Raw genomic sequence first — 20542 nt, 5'->3', positions numbered from 1 at the left:
GGGAAAAAATGTTGTTAGAATTAACACCATCTTTTTTTTTTTTTTTTTTTTTACTTTTAAGTATAGGGCTTTCTGGAAATTAAATTTTGCATGTAAGATTAATATTTGTGGCTTGTGTTTTATTTCTGTGGTTGTATGCTGAACATTTGGATAAACATGTTCTTTTTATTCATGGCAGTGGTCCTTTGTTCCACAGCCTTCCCAAGTCATTGCAGCCTCTCTCTCCTCTTCCCCCTTTAGTTGCCTTTCTCCTCTCCCTTTTTTCTTCCTTCCTTATTATTTCTTTTTCCCTCTCATTTATTCTTTTTATTTTGGTTTGGGGTTTGTTCATTTTCTTGTGGTTTTATAATGGGATTTCACTGTGTAGCCCAGGTTGGCCTTTAACTTGGGATCTTCCAGCCTTTGGCTCTAAGATGTTGAGATCACCATGCTTGAACGATTTAAGAGTTTTTGTTTGTTTGTCTGTTTGTTTGTTTGTTTTTTGTTTTGTTTTGTTTTTGAGACAGGATTTCTTTGTGTAGTAGCTTTATAGCCATGGCTGTTTTGGACTCACTCTGTAGACTAGGCTAGCCTCGAACTCGCAGAGATCCACCTGCCACTACCTCCCAAGGCTGGAGATAACCTAGAAACCCTGCACAGATGTAGCCCATGGCATCTCCAAGTGGGCACCCTAGTATGGGGAACAGGGGCTGTCTCTTACATGAACTCAGTGACTGGCTCTTTGATCACCTCCACCTGAGTGGGGAGCAGCCTGACCAGGCCACAGAGGAAGACAAGGCAGCCAGTCCTGATGAGACCTGGCAGGCTAGGGTCAGATGGAAGGGGAGGAGGCCCGCCCCATCAGTGGACTGGGGGAGAGGCATGGGAGGAGAGGAGGGAAGGTGGGATTGTGAAGGGATGAGGGAGAGAGCTACAGCTGGGATACAAAGTAAAGAAATTATAATTAATAAAAACATGAATAACTTTTTAAAAACTTAAGTTCTGACTCTAAATTTAAATAGGGGGGTTAAAAGGCAGTAGGTACAGCCAGTGTGTTAATGGCATCACAGAGTGTTTAAATGGTAGACACATAATGAAACAGGATGCATACGTGTGTGCTGCAGAATCTGGAAGTTAACATTCATGGAGAGGGCATCCACACCCATGCACTTTTGTGTTACTGGAAACTTTATAATGCCCCAACAGAAAGGAGACTTCTGTCAGCTGGAAGCTGAAAATGAAAATACAATTTTGACAGACCTCAAGGTACTTTGCTTGTGGAATTGTTCGTTCTTGGTTTTTTGTTTGTTTGTTTTCACAAACCCAAGCATTCGGGGGTGGTGAGAAAGGTGGTCTGTCTGATGCACAGAAATTGTCACCATGTATTCCATATTAGCCTCTACAATGAGAACTGTTATGATTGGGCTCTATGTATCCTTACATGTATAGCATTGGAATTAAGTAATATGGCGCTATTTTCATTATGGAAGGTTACTTTTTAATATTGTTACTTTAGTGAATGGCGCACCCAATGTAAGAATAGAAGCCAGGTGACAGGTTCTATAACCGGGTTTTGGTTTGTGCTGTCAAAAAATCAATATTCTGTGTCTTCCTTGGTATTAGTCAGCCTTAGTTTTTGAGACATGTCTCCACAGAACCTAGAGTTCATCAGTTCAGCCAGCTGGCTGGTCAGTGATCTCCACAGATTCTTGTATTTCTGTTTAGTGGAGACTTAGATCACCTCTTTTTCCCTAATTTTTGTCCACTTTACTTATTTAGTCACTGTCTTGTATCTTACCCTGGCTGGTGATTCAGATGCCAGTTGCACTATGCTCTATCACCTGCTTTTTTCTTTTTTAGATTTATTGATTATGTTAATGGGTGTCTAGCCTAGAGGTATGTCTGTCCCATATGCCTGTAGTGCTGGAAGAGGTTAGAGAGGACACTGGCTTCCCCAGAACTGTTCCAGTCGGTCTTGGACCACCGTGTGGGTGCTGGGAACAGAGCCACGGTCTAGTCCTAGCCAGTGCTCTTGCTGCTGAGCCCTGTCTTCCTCCCCTTACCTGCTTGTTCTGTAGTGATTAGTCATGTTTCCCTCCATGTAGATGTGAATGCTTTACATCTTTAGAGCCTGTTGCTAGTGTTTCTCTTCTAATAGCTGTTATCTTCCCCCCCCCCGCCCCTTTTGTGGTACTACGGATGGCTCTCGGGTCTTAGGCGTGCTAGGTAGGCACCTTCCCACAGGAACCATGTGCCCATTAGCCTAAACCCAAGCCAGTGCCTCTGAAAGGAGGACGGTGCTTAAGGTGATGAAGTAGCAAAGGCCACTTGTGGATCCCTTATATCAGAATGTTCTTAGTGAGGATTGCGGAGAACATAAGGAAAGCAAAAGTAGCCTCTTACTCACCAAGGAAAGAGTTAGGCCAAAGGTAAACCATTTCTATTTGGATGGTGTATAAATCAGAAGGACTAGACTGCTCCCAGCCGCAAAGTATACAGCATAGACACCACCAAACTGACAGGTACAGATAACTATGCTGACTATGGGGAAAAATGCCAAGTTACACCAAAGGAATCTAAAATAATTAGTAAAGATAGCTAGCATATGTGACAGACACTAGCATGTACAGAAGATTTTGAGCTTTTGATAAGTGCTATTTTAAGCCATGTAACCCCACAGATTATGTAGAGATAAAATAGGTTGCTCCAAAAGTGACAGAACTGGGATCAGAAACTAACTATAAAACCTGCCTTCTAGAGATAGAAGGTGCAAAGGGGATCAGTTTGTAAAGACAGCTTGTCAAGAGGTGAGATGGGATGATCTGAGAAAGGGTGTTAAGGGGTTAGCTTTTTACAGGGAGTTCAGAGACCTCATTCCTGAGGTGTAAACTGAGCATTGAATCACAGGAAGGCATCTCAGCAGGCATGGGGACTGCTAAACTACAGTCTACACAGCAGGGTGCAGCTTGGTGTAGCCTAGGGCAGGGGAGGGCTGGGAGCAAGTGGGATACTGAAGAGGATGAGGCTTATCATCTTGTCCTGTAGGGCTGAGGTAGTGTGAGCTCCAGATCAAGTAAAGAAACAAGGAGCATGGCCTGCTTTGAGTTGAAACATCCTTTGGCTGTTTCGTGGAGTGTGTATTACAGGAGAAAGAAACCCAAGGAATTATTTCATCTATTTGAGTGTCAGTGACTCAGGTAAAAGACAGGAGAGAGAGTGGCTTAGATTCAGTGTGCATAGTGGAGACTGAGATAGGTGAATCCATTCAGCATGTGCGGGTGTTTTCCCCCAAACTTTATTCTTCCGTTGACTGGAGATTGTTGTAGCATAAAATAACTATTTTTAAGTACATGGTATTTGAACGCTGTTTAGTACATTTGTAATACTAGGGTATCTCAGTCTCTACCACTTTCTGAGATACTGTCATTGTCCTAGATAGGGCCCAGGAAATTTCCCCGATTCACCCCAGGCACTGTGAGCCATCAGCCTCTGTCCTTACCAACTCTACATATGCCTTATTTGTGATAATACCCACTAGTATTTTTGCATCTAGCTTCTTTTACTTAGCAGATGCCTTCAAAATAGCTCATGGGGAACAGTTTTCAACAACCCATTCTTTATTCACAATTAACATTGTATTACACCTACTCCTCCACCAGCTGATTGATATTTAGGTTCTTCTTATTTTTTTGAAGAACATAATTATTTTTATGTCTTTAATGATGCAAAATGTATATGCTGACTCGATTAAATACATAGTCACATGAGACTTCTCACTCATATCCATAAATCAGCAGAGGGGATGACCTCAGTTTAATATGGAGAAGGCTATATTAATATACCCTATGTTTATTCCAATCCATTTCTCCTTGTACACTCAAAATCATGTTCAGATGTTTTGATGGTTTGAGGAGATAAATTAAGTCACAGGAGATCTGTGGTACCCAAGATCAGCCCAACTTTCATCCCGTCAGGGTTAGCATTGGGTGGCTCCTGGAAGTAGAACTTAGAAATTTCTCAAGGACTGCTCAAGACCCAGGCAGGAGGCAGCAGCCAAGAGAAGGAACACAGTAACACAGATGCCATCATCTTGCCCTACAGCCTCTGCCTCTTTTCTGAGTCATCTCAATTTTAACTGTAATAAATATTGCTACTATGAACATTCATGCAAAAGTTTTTCTGTGGCTATATATTCTTATTTATTTGGAGATGAAATAGCTGGAAATGAAGCTCATGAGCAATGTTGACACATGAAAAAGCTCTCATTCTGAAGGAAGTAAGTCACAGTTTACTCTGGAGTCAAATATTACCATGGAACAGGAATAAAGAATTGTATTACCCTTAAATTCTATGTTCCAACATGGTACAATTTTATGAAGGTTCTGTAGTGACAGAATGAAGAAAGTAGTAAGGCAAGAATTTTTTTCAATCACATCAAGGCAGGCATGGGCTGGCCATGCTGCAGAAAACTGGATTAATCTCTGCTAAGGCCTCAGATCCTATGTGACATGACCACATCTGCCTTTTGCTTTGGTCTAATTCTAGGTTTTAATTTCTTACTTAGTGAGAGGATTTTAAAATCTAATCTAATTTTCTTAATGAAATATTTTTGTTAACATTCCTAAGAGAAGATCAATACTTAATGAAACTTTTTTGTTGTAAGTGGATAATTAGGCATTAGAAAATGCTTTTGTTAACAAGCATTTACATTCATTTGGGCTCATTAGACAACCAAAGCGGGGTACATTTCTGCCATTTTTTTTCTGTGGAAGTAACTGCATGCCTACTAATTATAGGGAGAGGTGGAAGCACAGGAGAACTAAGTCAGCTTTGTAATCCTTGGAATGGTGAGCCTTGCATCCCAGTTAGGGCAATTATCCAAAATTATCCTCCTGCAATGGAGGCCTTTTGGATGATCTCATGCAACCCTACTGCAATACTTATCAATGAGAAAACATCTTTTAAAAGACACTTTTTCATTGGTTCTCTGTGAATTTTACATTGTGCATCCCAATTTCCACTCATCTCCCTGTCCCTTCATACCTGCCCGTCCATCCTTGCAACCTTCCCCACACAGAGGGGAAAAAAATCTTGGGGAAGCTGTAGTGTGTTTGACAGTATAGCCTTTTGTCCACACTCTTTGCTTTCAAATGTTTATTGCAATGAGTCTGGGATGAGGCCTCTGGCTTCTATCAGTACTGGAACCGCACTGGGCCTCCTTTTGTTGCCCTGTCACATGGAGATCCTGCAGCTTTGGATCTGCAGGACTTGCCCCTCCATGTGCTCCAGCAGTTCATTGATGGGGTATGTGTTGGGGTGGGCCAACTGAAAGCCTTAGATCTGATAGGTATCTGAGCTGGTCAGCCCTCCAGCTCTCCTATACCACCACATTGGGGCAAACTTTCCTACCCTGCTCTGTCTGGGCCATCCAGTGCTGCAGCTAGCCAGGGGCAGAGCCAGATTTCCAGTTCTCATGCCCTCAGGGCTGGCTCATCTGTGCTCATGCCATCAGGACCAGCTCTACTATGCTGTCCATACAAGGTACAGGACCTGCTCTCCCCAGTGCCACAGCAAATGAGGGGCAGGGACAGCTCTCCCACTCTCATGCCTGAAGGGCCTGTTCACCTGCAACTCCTGCAGCCAGAGCCACCTGTACCGTGTTGCCCATGTGAAGTGCAGGGGCCACCCTCCTGAGTGTTGAAGCCAGTGAGAGACAGGGACAGTTCTTCCACTATCGTGACTCCAACCTGTATAGTTGTTGAGGGATTAGAGAGGGGAGGAAGGCCCTGGTACTGCCCAGCAGGCAAAAGGCATGGCTGTCTTTCCCACATTCATGCCCTCAGGACCAGCTCACCTGCAAACCCATTCCAAGACTAGCTCTACTATGCTGCTCAGGTAAGGTGCAGGTCTCCTGCCCACTGTAAGTAGCAAGAAGCATTTTCATATCACCTCATGGCTGACAAATGGTGGGGCCAGTTCTCCCATCCTTATGCCCTTGGGCTGGCATGCTCACAGCCCCACCACTAGGGTCAGCTCCATTTAGGTCCAGGGCCTGCTCTTCTGAGTGCTGCAGCTGGTGAGGGGCAGGACCGGCTCTCCTGCTCTCATGACCCCAGGACCAGGTCTTCTGCCTGCTGCTGGTGGTGAAGGGTAAAAGAGGATGTCATCTCTCCTTTCTCCATGCCACTGCACAGAAGACAACTGGCATTGCCAATTCTCTCATACTCACACCATTGGGGTCAGCTCACTGGCAACTCCAGCAACCAGGGACAGCTCTGCTATGCCTCTTGGGAGATGTGGTCCCAACTCTCCCAAATACTGCAGCTGGCTAGGGGTGGAGACAGCTCTCCTGCTTTCATGCCCCCAGGACCAGCTTTTCCACAATGCCCATGTGAGGTGTGGGGGCAATCCTTAGACATCAACATGTCCCCTGGGGGCATACCAGTCCAGAAACATACCCCTGGCCTTTGGTGGTAACAGACCCCTGATGCTACAGGGCCACAGACTCAGACATGGCCCCTGGTGGCAGCACAGGCCGGGACCCCACCTTGGTCCCAGGTGTCATCACCAGCTACTCACATCAGGCTGTTCCTCACTACCCTCACGTCTCCAGTTCTGCCTCTCTTCATAATGCGCACATCCTCTGTTTCTCCTTTCTCTTCCATTTCTCTACCACTTACCTTTCCAGGCCTGAAAAGTGCTGGACTGGTCTTTTGGGGCTAGCTCCCTGTTCAGGCCCCATGGCATCAGGGTGGTGGTCATCTTGGCTAACTCCTCATCTGAGCCTACCTGTGTGGCCCCAGGCACGGTTTTTCTTGTCACTGGCTTGCTCCCCACCCTGAGAGCTCATCTGGGCATGCACAGTGCCATTCTGGTGGTTGCCTCAGAACTGCATTTTTCAGAGAGTGTTAGGCTACTAGTCATCGGATATTCACAGTTCAGAAATTAGCACAGGCAATGGCCTTTCTTTTCTCTGCCACCCACTAATGCACCTGCGACACTGCGGCCATACCTACAGTACCTGTAGGGGCAGGATGATTCAGATTCTTGACCCAATAGTCTGGTTCTATGACCTGCCTTAATTACTTTCCTGTTAATAGCCTCAAAAGAAAGATCTGGGATCACGAGACAGCTCTATTAGTTTTCCCAATGTGACCACATGATTAAACATCTTCTCTTTGTTTGTCTTCTACTGTGTCTTTAATTGTCAGATTAAGACAGTAACCAAGCTTAACTAGTCAGGGTGTTAGATTTGGGGCTTTTATTTTTCCCCTTAAAAATCTGGTTATACTGTGACCTGAAAAGAATTTGGGCTTGATTTAGCAATTATAATTTACACAAACACTTATAAAGCAATTTGCTATCAAGCAAATGATATAAAAAAATACAAGCACGTATAAACAATACATAAATTTACATCATCATATACATATCTTAAGATTAGGCAAAGTGTTCAAGAACTTTTAAAAAGATATTTAAAGTGAACACAAGTTTGGTGACGTAGTTCTTTTTTAGGACGTAAGCTAACAAAACCAAAAAAACAACCCACAAGTACATGAAAAAAAATCCATCATGGACATATTTAACAGTGTGCATCTTAGAAAAATAAAGAAGAAAATTTACACCTTTGTTGTTTTAAAAAGTGAGAAAGACCCAGTGAAAGGCTACAACACCAAAGGTAAGACTTGGTATATAGAATTAGATTGCTTTCATTTTCTATTTTATGAGCAGAAGGCTGAGAAATGGCTTATAACATAAAGTAGATTGTTGCCAGGCCTGGAAACCTGAGTTCAAGCCCCCAAACACACATGGTAGAGTGAAAGAATGGATGGGCGCGTGTGCGTGCATGCGCATGCGCGCGCGCACACACACACACGCACGCACACACACACACACACACACACGGGGGGGGAGGGAGAGAGAGAGAGAGAGAGAGAGAGAGACGACCATGGCATATATTTATAATTGTAAACACACACACACACACACTAAATTAATAAAAACCTTGAAGTTGTATCCAATCACTTAATCAGCAAAGAGGAAGATGCTATACTGTACTGTCTTTCTTAGTGTCAGTTTGGGGCAAAGCTTTTTTACTCTGTTATTTTATAGTAGATATAAACTGTACATTTTTTTGTGCTTGCTAGTGTAGCTGAACTGAAAAGAAAAAGATGTACAAAACAGCTGAGTTTCAACATCTTAGAAAGTAAGAACACATAATTTTGATTGTGAGTATTATAGAAGCCCCTTTCTCAAAACACTATATCCTGTGAGTACCAAAGAACTGTGGTTAAGGTCTCCTTTATCGAAGCCATAAAACATGGACCAGAAAAGCAGCATTGAACAGAGAATTCCCTTTTGGAAGGTTGTCATCTTCAGAGGGATCAAGTGAGGCTAGGAGCTGCAAGAAGCATTTTTAGATAGTCTTTAAGATCTTATGGTAAAATCGGCCATGCACGATGTGTTTTCAATCCAGAATTCACTGCTTTTAGAGGGTGGTTCTCACACTCTGTATTAGCTTGTTCAGCACACTTTATGGGAGATATGAGGGGTTCAAGATACTGTGTAGTTGAACCTCATGCATTTCTTCCTGGCTGACCCAATAAACCTAGAAACCCATAAAATCTAGGAACAAGGTACAAATAAACTTTTTTTTTTTTTAATCTTTGTTGCCAGTGGCATTCCTTAAAAGTGGTCTTCTGGCCAAAAAAGCAAAAGCAAAGAAGCCACGGGTAGCATGCAATACTATATAAACAATGTTTAAAAGAACAGATAGACCAAAGGAAAGCCATAGAAATTTACCAACAATATTTTAAAATAGATCTTAGTGAAACACACTCCCCCCATCCCCAAATCTTAGACAAGGAAATCCAGAGCCACTACTCTATACTGCCACCATTAGAAGCCTGAGAAATTTCCCTAGACTTTTAGGGATCCCAATTTAGGCCAAACCAGAATTTATGACATTGGTATTGAAGGGAATCTTAGGACTAGCCAGCATAATAAAGCAAAGTTAGAGTTAGAGTTTTTAAAGTTCTTTTAATATAAGCTGACTAAAGTTGGGGGTATCTGCTAAAGGCCTTTGCTGCTGTGTGACCACAGTCTTAGCCTTTGGGTTTTTGTTTGTTTGTTTATTTGTTTTAACTTTAATTGAAATTGATCTCTTAAAATATCTCCTTACAATGCTTTTTTTTAAAATTTTTATGCTTATTTTTTTTAAAAATTGTATTAGTCTATTTACTTTACATCCTGAGGGTGCCCCCTCCTTCCCGTCCTCCCCACTTTCCCTCCTGTCCCTTTTCCTTCTCCTTGTCCTCCCAGAAAAGGGTAATCTTCTGCCCCCTGCCTCCCATATCAACTTTCTCTATCACATCAGGACTGAGCATATCTTCATTCGCTGAGGCCAGGCAAGGCAGCCCTGCCAGGGAGAAGTTATCCAAAAGCAAGTTGTAGAGTCCATGTTAGAAACAGCCCCTCCCCCCAGTTGCCCCATATGAAGATCAAGCTGCTCATCTGCTACATGTGTGCAGGTACCTAGGTCTAGATCATGTATGCTCCTTAGTTGATGTCTCAGTCTCTAAAAGCTCCTACGGGACTGGATTAGTTGTCTCTGTTGTCTTCTTGTGCGGTTCCTGTCCTCTCTAGGTCCTTTCATCTTTCTCCCATCATTTCCACAGTAACTTCAGAGCTCCACCCCATGCTTGGCTGCAAATCCCAGCACCTGTCTCGATCAGTTGTTGGCTGGAGCCTCCCAGAGGACAGTCAAGTTAGGTTCCCATCTGAAAGCATAGCAGAGTGACATTATTAGTATCAGGGGCTGGCTCTCTACCATGGGGTGGGTCTCAGGTTGGACCAATTATTGCTTGGAATTTCCCTCTATTATTTGTTTCCTCCTTATCTCTACACTTCTTGTAGGCAGGGTAAGTTTTGGATCACAGGTCTTGTCAGCGGGTTACTGAAGCCCTCCTTTTCCCCATCCAGCCTGGCTAGGAGGTGGTCACTTCAGTTTTCTTGTTCGCCCTGTTAGGATTCGCTACTAGAATCACACCCATGTCCTCCCAGGAGCCTATGCGGTAGCAGGCCTCCAGTTTGAAAGAGAGATGGCCCTCCCCAGTTTCCCTTCTTTTTCCCAGCCCTCTCAACTCCCACCTGCGTTCCACTCACATTTGATACCCACTCTTGTTTTACTTCCCATCCCATCTCCTGCCCAGCTCCCTCTCTTCATCCACTTCTGCTGTCTATTCTATTCCCCCTTCTGAGTGACATTCTGGTACCCTCCCTTGGGACTTCTTTAAAGTCCTTACCCACCAGAGAGATGCAGATCAAAATGAATCTATGATTCCATCTTACACCAGACAGAATAGCTAAGATCAAAAACTCAAGTAACAACACATGCTAGAGAGGATATGAAGAAAGGGGAACCCTCCTCCATTGCTGATCAGAATGCAAACTTGTTTAACCCCTCTGGAAATCAATCTGATGCCTTCTTAGAAAACTGGGAATAGTTCTACCTCAAGACCCAGCTTTACAACTCCTGGGCATAAGAAGCCAACGCATAAGATGCTCCACCATACAACAAGGATATTTGCTCAACCATGTTCATAGTGGCTTTATTAATAATAGCCAGGAACTGGAAACAGCCTAGATGTCCCTCAACCAAAGAATGAATACAGAAATTGTGGTACATTTACACAACGGAATACTACTCAGCTATTAAAAAAAGAAAGAAAGAAATCACGAAATTTGCAGGCAGATGGATGGAGCTAGAAAAGATCAGCCTAAGTGAGGTAACCCACACCCAGAAAGACACACACGGTATGTATTCTCTTATAAGTGTATATTAGGCCCATATATAGTACAGGATAATCATACTACAATCCACTGACCCAAAGAAGCTAAGTAGCCTTTGTTTTGATGGAAGCCAGGGTCTGCTCATATATTCACCCAACAGTCACAAGGATGCTAGGTCCCAGGCAGAGGCAGGTAATAAGATGGTCCGAGATAATCAGCCCTCCTTCGTCATTCAAGTGCTCTTCAGTCAGCCAGTAAGATACAATAAGGAAAGTCTACTGGGAATTTCCATTCACAGAAATAAAAACCTAGGACATTTTGAAGAATTGTACCTACTAAGTCACTTATTGTGCCAAAAACATTTGCTGTCCCCGCCAGCGATATATGAGAGTTTGACTGCTGCCACATCCTACAGTAACACTTGTCTGAGGCTTTTTTGTTAGATTCCTGGTGAGTGTGATGTTCCCTCCCCTGGCAGTTTTGATTTCCATTTCATTTGTGACTAACGTCACTGCACACCTTTCCACTTGCCTGCCAGCCATTTGTAAACCTGACTTGACATGATATTAAAATTCTTTACCCATTTTAAAATTGGATTTTAAAAATCCCTATTTAAAATTGGATTCCTCTTTTTTTTTTTTTTTTGACTTGTAAGAATTCTTTCTGTATTCTGCATTTTTCTCTATTCTCGTTTGACAAGGAATGGCAAATATTTTCTCCCATCTTGCAAGTTGTAATCTCATTTTCCTTTGCTATACTTTGAAGCACAAGACACATAAGGATATCTTTTGAAGCACAAAAGTTTAATTTAGATGAAATCCAATGTATCTATGTTTTGATTCTTTGAATATTTTATCTAAGAAGCAGCTGCTGAATTTAAGAAGACAGATTCTCTTCCAAGCATTTCTTCTAAGAGTTTTATAATTTCAGTCTTTATGTTTAGATCTTTGATTAATTTTGAATTAATCACTACACACACACACACACACACACACACACACACACACACACACACCTTACAAAGTCATTTGTGATTCCATTGCCTTGCTTGTGTTTTGAAATTATACTAGCACCATTTACAAGAAACACTGTTTTTTTTTCCCCACTGAGTGATGTTGGCTCCTTCCCAGAAGTCAGTGGGACAAAGATAGATGGGCTGGTTTCCAGTTCCTCAATTCCATTTACTGAATTCCATATGTATGTATACTTATATATGTGATAGATACATATGTAACATGTATATATGTGCATGTATAATATGCATTAAATATACATAATATGTGTATTATGATATATGTATATGTAAATATATATGTATGTACACATATGCATTTATATTTTACATCTGTCTTATGCCAAGTAGCTCTTCAATTTCCATATTAATTTTAGGATCCACTTGTCAGTTTCTTCTTATAAAGCAGCTATGATTTGAGTAAGGATTATACTAAATAAGTGTATCAATTTCAGGAATATTTCTACCTTAACTATTGTTATAAATAAAAACGGGCTGTTGGGCTATATGTTTTTTATTATTGCCTTATGATTATTACAACAGTATTATTTAACCTGCTATCACAAATAATAAGACAGACACCTGTTAGATTTTATAATTTCCTTATTTACCTTGGGCTGGGCAAATATTCTACCTAAACTGTCTCAATAACCTCACCATCCACCTCCCAGCCCCCATCCAGTGCCATTCTTTTTAACCATTCTCATCTGGGCTATCTTCCATCCATAATCTTATAAATACTTTCTTTTATTCTTCGTCTGAGCCTTTCCATGCCATTATTCCTCCAGGCCCATGTGGTTCCTTCTCAATGCTAACACATTATGGTATCCTCCTTCCTCCTTTCTTCCCACCAATCTTTCTCTTTCCCATGATTCTCCTGTTCCCAAAGCCCGGGAACATTAGCCATGCCTCCCCAATTCTGTCTCGCCCAGTCGGTTTACACAGAAGGATAGGTGTATCCACACAGTAATCAGATCTTGAGGGCCAATCCAGTTATTAGCATTAAAATATATGCACCAGCATTTAACTATTAATTAGTTTACTCTATAAACATGGAATTTCTTTTTATATATCTAATGTCTTCCTTAACTTTTAAAAATTCATTTATTTTAAGTTTTAAGAGTGTAAGTCTTGTAACTCGTTAAATTTATTTTTAAATGTTTTATTCTCTTTCAAGTGGCTGCAATGTCTTTCTTAACTGCATTCTCAAGTTATTCACTGCTAATGTGTATAAATTCAATTGACTGCTCCTTATTTTGAGACAGGTTCTCAGTAGATAGCCTAGGGTGGCCTCAAATTCTCTAGGCCCAGTTCCCTCACAGCTGGGATCCTCTTGTCTCAGCGTCCCTAAGGCTGGGGTTACAGTTGAGGGTCACTACTTTAGGATTCTCTTGACTCTCCAGAAACCTTTCCTAGGGCATATTTGGTTCACAAAACACTGAATGTATTTGATGAACACAAGCTGATAGTTGGGTGGCCAGTACACACCTGGGAAGAAGGACACCACAACAGTCTCTGCCACAAACCTGTCCGTCCCACACGAATGCTTTCTCCTGCCTGTCACCTGTTGTTTCTACGTAGGAAGTACAGGTTACGTTAGCTATACTTCTTTGTAAGTTGGTAAGTGTTTTATAGTATACTGATTCATTATACCCCTATCTAGTCATTAGTCAACGGCACTGATTGCCGTGGGCATGGGCGCGCACTGTTCTATGATGTCTTTTGGGCACATTTCTCATAGTACCTAAGAATGTGAGTGTTTTTTTCTGTTTCATAAATAATTTATTTGTTGAAGCTTGACATTGATAAGTCCTATCACAAATATTATAATTACAAAGACAATGATTATTTTAATTAGAAAAATCCTCATGACATGACCCTGTCTCATTGTTTTCTACAATTGAACGGTGAGCTATTCCAATATTATAAAATTTTTCATTCTTAATTTTTTATGCCATACGCTTTTTGAAGTCCTCAGATTTTGTGTTTATCTGTCTTTGGTTTTAGGAAGGCCAGCATCATGGGGCAATTTTTCCCTCTTTCAAATTTGTAAAATATTTAGGAAGACCTAATATCATTTCCTTCTTTTAATTTGGTAAAAATCACAAGTGAAACCAGTATATGCAGGGCATTTCTTTTTTTTAATTTTTTATTAATTACACTTTATTCATTTTGTATCCCCCCATAAGCCCCTCCTCCCTCCTCCCCTCCCGATCCCACCCTCCCTCCCCCTTCTGCATGCATGCCTCTTCCCAAGTCCACTGATAGGGGAGGTTCTCCTTTCTGATCTTAGTCTATCAGTTCTCATCAAAAGTGGCTGCATTGTCCTCTACTGTGGCCTGGTAAGGCTGCTCCCCCCTCAGGGGGAGGTGATCAAAGAGCAGGCCAATCAGATTATGTCAGAGGCAGTCCCTCTTCCCATTACTATGTAACCCACTTTGACACTGAACTGCCATGGGCTACATCTGTGCAGGGGTTCTAGGTTATCTCCATGAATAGTCCTTGGTTGGAGTATGAGTCTCTGGGAAGTTCCCTGTGTTCAAATTTTCTTGTTCTGTTGCTCTCCTTGTGGAGACCCTGTCCTCTCCAGCTCTTACTATTTCCCACTTATTACATAAAATTCCATTCACTCTGTGCAGGGCATTTCTTGGTCAGATTTATCATCATCATCATCGTCATCATCATCATCATCATCACCATCATAATTATTAGTAGTAGTATACTCAGTATCCTTTGGAGTAAATAGATACTTTCAGATTTTATATTTTTCAGGATTTATTTTTGGTAGGTTTTGTGCTAAGAACTGTTCCCATTTCATCTGGATTAACCCATTCTTACAACTTTATTGTCCTTATTAAAACTTATGATAGTTATCTGCAGTCTTTTGTGATTCCATAGTAATTATTAGAATCTTTCCATTAAGGTCAATACTGCCCTTGGTTGGTTATTTGGCAGGAAAAGTAGTGAGTGTGTAGTGTGACTGGAATCGCACAGCCATTCTGATGTACTGATTTTTGCGGCCCACGAATGTGGATTTCCCCTTAACTTGTGTCTTTCCTTCATTGGTGCTCCAATGCTTCCATCGCACAGGTCTTTCTCTGAACTGGTGAGCACCCTCTGAGCACCCTCAACTGGTGAACATTATTTGATTCCTTTGTTGGACTGCTTTCTGAATTATTTTTCAGACCTTTCTTGTTATTTGTTTCTGATACCTAGCATCATTCCATTGTTACATTTAAATTTTAACTGTTTTAACATGTATGTTTATTCATTCATTCTTGTGTATGCATACATGTGCATGTGTGTGTGTGTGCCCCTCTGCGATGGCACAAGTGTGGAGGTCAGAGGACAGCTGGCAGGAGTCAGTTCTTTCCCTCTACCATGTGTATTCCAGGGGTGGAACTTAGATTTTTCAGGTCTAGCTGCAGGTGCCTTTACCCGCTGAGCCATCTTACTGGCCCACCTTTAAAACATTTTGGGTTGTTTTATGACCCTCCGTGGCTCATGCTGAAGAATAGTGCGTGTGCTCTAGAAAACACTGTATATTCTCAACCAGTCCTGATGAGACCTGGTAGGCTAGGGTCAAATAGAAGGGGAGGAGGACCTCCCCTATCAGTGGACTAGGGGAAGGAGGGTGAGATTGGGAGGAGACGAGGGAGGGGACCACAGCTGGGATACAAATTGAATAGACTGTAATAAATGATGATAATAAAAAATTTAAAGTTGAAATATCCCATATGTCCGTTTGGCTTAATATGCATCTATCTTCTAGTTCTCTGTTCAGCTTCTGTGTAGTTAATTCAACAAAGTTTTGAAACTTCAAACTATTGCTGTTGCTCATCTTTAACATGTTTTTTCTTTAATTCTCTCTTGTCCCATGTAGGTCTCTGTCTATTGCGTGCTTGTCTATTAGTTATGGCTGCTTGGTGAAGTAGCACTGCGTTGCGTTAGACAGTCTGTTTCTTTGCCTCTGGTTTTACATTGGGTCCCACAGACTCTTTTCTCTGTAATACAGATGTTCTGCCCCTCTTTTGGTTGAAATTGGTGTGACATTCTTTTAGCTGTCCTGTCACTTTCAAACCGCCTGCAACTTGGAATGGGAAGTATTGTCTTTTGTAGGCTTTATGTGTTAAAAACGGTGTTCTGCCAACTTGCTTCCAGTGCAAGTGCGGAATGGAATTGTGCTTCAATGCAGCAGAGTGAGTTCAGGGGGCGCTGTCTGCCTACTTTCTGCCTGGTCTTGTCCTTTCACATTACTCTCCTGTGTCTAAGAGCCTGTCTTTTTACAGTGTACCAAGCCAGTTCCCTTTCTCTTTTAGTATACTTTAATATTATATTAAAAGTGATCGCCATAGCAGTTAACAATTAAAATTGTAGTTAACAATTAAAATACTTGGATTAATTCCAATCGTATCATTATTTTTTCTCCAATGAGAGGTGTTAATGAAGTCCAGTTATTTGTTCTTTATGGATTTTACCTTTCTTCTTGTACCCACCCACTTTTCCAGACCACCGTCACCTAGATTTTCTTCTCTGTTATCTTCAGATCTGTATTTTCACATAGTCTGGTTGAGATTTATCTTGAACCAATCTTTGAGATGTGAAATATAGTACCCGGGAATCTGGCAATCTGTTTCTTTCATTTCTTCCACGGAATTCCTGCCATTCCTTAACCAAAGGTTAGTTTATTGTTTCTGTGTGGGTGAATTGTCTGGGTCTCTATTTTGTTCCATTACTTTATTTGTGCACTTTCTCTCTGGTGTGTATACTGTTATATTTTCTGTTGCCTGATGTTATGAAGCACAATTTAATGACATCAGTTATTAGTCTTCTATCCTAGATTATGGCAGCAATCCTCTGTCTTTACCATCATAAGATTTTAGAATCAGTGTATAGTTACAAGGCAACTTGTTGAAATTATGACTGACTGTGAATTAAAGCCATGGACAATTATGTCAGAATTCACATCTTAGCAATATTTATTTTTTTAATCTTAAGTGTGGGATTTTTTAAATTTATTTGGGTGTCTTGCTTTTATTATCATAGTTTTATAATTTTCTTCATAAGGGTCTTTTCTATATTTTGCTATATTAACACCTAAATAAAAGTATTCATTCTTTCAGGTATAAATTGCAGCATTATGTTTTATCATTTTAAAGTTTAAACTCAGTCACAAAACAAAACTAGAAGACACGAGCATAGAAAGGGGATTTCTTGGTGTTTATAAAAGTGGGAGAACATAAAAATTAGTTGGGGTGGCCAGAATCAGAATGCATAATACAGGTATGAAATTATCAATGAATGAACTTAGAGTTGTACAAATTAGCCTTCCATTTGACACCTATAGAGAACTTTATTAGAATACATTAGATTTCATCTAATGCTTTCTTGGTGTTCATAAACATTATCTTTATCTTTATATATAATATATGAAAACAGACAATTTAAATGAAATGTTTTATACACGCATAATTATGTGTGCATATACGTATGTGTATATGCATACATATGGGAAGAGAAAGACAAAGAGGCAGACATATGAACAGACAAAAATAGAGACAGAATACATCTAAATAGTATCTATCACGTACTTTAAATTCATGTCAAAAATAGAAAATTATAGAGATCCACATATATGGTATTTTTCTCTAATAATAATTACATTTTAAAAAGTTTAACCTAATTTAAAATATTGTTTCTCCTTTACTATATTCATTTGTCCTTTGTAATAATGATTTACTTGGTGGTCTTTCGAGTTTGACAAGGTATACATGTATGGTAATCTTAGCTAGGGTTTCTATTGCTGTGATAAAACACCATGGCCAAAAGCTACTTGGGGAGGAGAGGGTTTATTTCACCTAACAGCCCTCAGGTCACACTCTATCACCTCTGGTAGTAAGGGCAGGAATGTGGAGGCAGGAGCTGGTGCAGAGGCCATGGAGGCGTGCTGCTTACTCGCTTGCTCCTTTCTTATAGCATCCAGAGACTACCAGCCCAGGATAGCATCACCTATAATAGGCTTGGCCTTCCCTATCAGCGCACCACAGGGTTCCCTACAGGCCAGTGTGGTAGGGGCATTTTCTCAACTGATATTCCCCTTCCCAAAGCTCTATAGGTGGCAGAAAACCAGCTAGTATAATAGTCTAGAGTTCCTATTTCTGGAGTTCATGCAAATCTAGACATTACTTTATTTCTTGCTTTATTCATTCAAAATTATATTTGTCAGATGCATGTTTGTTGTTAATATACTGTGCATTATTTTTATTTCTGTATCCTTAAATTAAAACATATTTTATATAATTTACCTATTATGTTATATTACTGTTTCTAGACAATTAAACTGTACACATAGGAGTTTCTGTGTAGTCTCTACCTGGAAGAGGCTCCTAGCAGGGGGCAACTTCCATTTTTCTACATAATGCTAGGCAGTTTTCCAAAGGTCCTCACAATATACAAACCTACCCCTCAGTTCAGACTGCGACATGCCTCATCGGTATTTACAACTGTCAGGCTTTTTCATTATGTCAAACTGGCAGGAATATAGAGATATTTCAGAAAAGATCGAAGCAAGGATACTGTGGGTACGAAAAGTGAAAAGGGAAGCAGGGTGGGAGTTAGATGGATGGGCCTGTTTTTATTCACTTCACCTAGTGTCAGTGTTTTGACAATTGATTGGATTCAACAACAGAATTCCTTGAAACACAGAATGGGAAAGATTCCATATTGAAATTGAAGCATCATTTTCCTTTCTTCACTATGTCATGTTTGTCAAATAAAATAGCACAGCTTATTCCTGTTTCCCTACTGGCATCAATTGTAAGGAAGCGTGGAGGCAGAGTCAGCTTTTCTCCTTTATATATTGTCTGACACTTAATCTATGTCTTTAAGGTTAGCTCTTTGGTTTTTTTTCCTTTCTAGCAAATACATGTGTGTGGAGTAAACATAACCCCAATCATCACCAAAAGGCATATATTTAGATGCAAATTCGTCCTTTCTGATGCTGCTGTGTGGAGTGACCACTGAGAAGAACTCTTCCAGGACCTGGTTCTTCTCATTTTCATAATCCTTGATAATTCCATCAGTAGCTATTCTCAAGGTTACTCAGTAACTGCTAATGAATTCCCAAAGATGTGTGTGAACATACTTCTTATGCTATTCTTAGTGTTCCCTGAGACTAGTCTTTTTAAAAAATATTTCTTAACAATGGCCCTGTGTCTCTCCACTTCTTTGTCTTTCTCTATCCTCCAACCATCTATCAGCGATATTATTTTTACACCATTCAAGTTAATTGTGTATTCTAGCCCTGGACTTGTAATTGCTTTCCATTTTGTTTATTGATTCTGTGGAACATCTGTAAATCTTCTAATGATTTTTAAATTTTATGTTGTACTTTTTAATTCAACTCACTGAAGAATCAAATATTCCTGTCAGTCCAATTAAGGTAACAGCATTAAATCTCCTCAAGGTGAAAAACAAGGTAACCAGGGGCAAGGTCAGATGGATATGTGCTCTGCACACCAGTCAGTCACCCAAGACTCATGGAAGAGTGACAGAGAGAACAGAGCACCAACACCTTGTTCACCCCAGCCTTTCCCTTCACCCTTTCATTGCTGGGACAAAGGCTGCTTTCCTGAGTCCACATGTCAGTGCCTGGTCTGCTTTCTTCTCTTTCCCATATGCCCCAATCCAATCTCAACATACATCAAAATCTCTATCTCACTGATGCTCTCACTTGGGTTTTTCTCCTAGTAGGAATTAACTTCCCTTCGCCTATTTCATCATGAAATAAGAGATTTTTAATTTTAGATAATCTATCACAGAAACTGAGATATAAGCATACCATAGGATACATGATGTGAGCTATTTCGTTTTAACTAACTGGGCTTGAATGTTATTAAGAACCAATGGTACAAACAAGAATTTTGGCACAAAACGTGTGGTTCCTGGGCTACTATATGCGTTTTGGAATTTAGAAGTCAGCACTGGCAACAACAGAGGTCTAGTCACAGCATATGTTGAGAAGCAACTCATAAGACATGTGAACACAGTGTCTCTTCAGGGTCAAGAGTAATAGCACAAGGACACCAAGAATGGGAGAACCTAACTGTCTCTTTTATTCTCTTTACGGTCGAGCTTGCGCTGTTCGTGTCATGTGGTTCCAAAGATGGGCTTCAGCTGTGTGGGAGCCTTCTGCTGGCAGCCCCGTCTCTCTCTTTCAGCACTCATCCTTCATGATTTCTGACAGCAAAATAATTTTGGGAGAGTTCACAGTGGACGGGCTGCCAGAGGACAACCCACTAGCCAGTTCCTGCTGTTCACTGCGAGATCGAGAATATTAAACACTAGATTTAAAGCGTGGTCTCTTCAACATATTAAGTATGAGGAGACCTGCATGTGTTGAACATCTCCACTTCCATATTCTACAATATATACATATATCAACCGTTCTGTGACATAAAATTCATGGATAGCTTGCTTTGCCATTTAAAATTAGGCTAAAATGGAAATAAATTTGGTTTCAAACTTAATGTGAGTCACAATCAGCACTTGGATTCTTTATTTTCACAGATTTTTCTGCCTAAATATTTGAATAGCTTTTCTCAAGAAGTTGATTCCGGATGCTATTCGGATGCTCTGGTGGATAGACAGATCTAGAAGGAGTTGCACGCCATGCCTGGAAGCATGTGAAGCCAATAGCCTTCCTTGTTAAAATTTTAGACACGGATAATGAGCTCTCCTGTACAATTCCTTCTGTATTTG

General features: G+C 40.8%; 1 protein-coding gene and 1 non-coding gene across 3 annotated transcripts in view; one reads left to right on the top strand and one right to left on the bottom strand.

Annotated features, from left to right (window-relative positions):
* Tmem117 (transmembrane protein 117) overlaps positions 1-20542 on the top strand; it is a 448350-nt gene that overhangs the window by 328636 nt on the left and 99172 nt on the right. The window lies entirely within an intron of this gene.
* On the bottom strand, positions 6884-7013 carry LOC129691237 (small nucleolar RNA SNORA17). Its single transcript, XR_008722434.1, has one exon. It is a non-coding gene; the product is annotated as a small nucleolar RNA SNORA17 (small nucleolar RNA).

The sequence above is a fragment of the Psammomys obesus genome, unplaced genomic scaffold, assembly GCF_907164565.1.
Source record: "Psammomys obesus unplaced genomic scaffold, mPsaObe1.curated_primary_1811, whole genome shotgun sequence".
Taxonomy (NCBI): Eukaryota; Metazoa; Chordata; class Mammalia; order Rodentia; family Muridae; genus Psammomys; species Psammomys obesus.
Note: the sequence above shows the minus strand (reverse complement) of the source record. Positions and strands in the feature narration are given on the sequence as shown.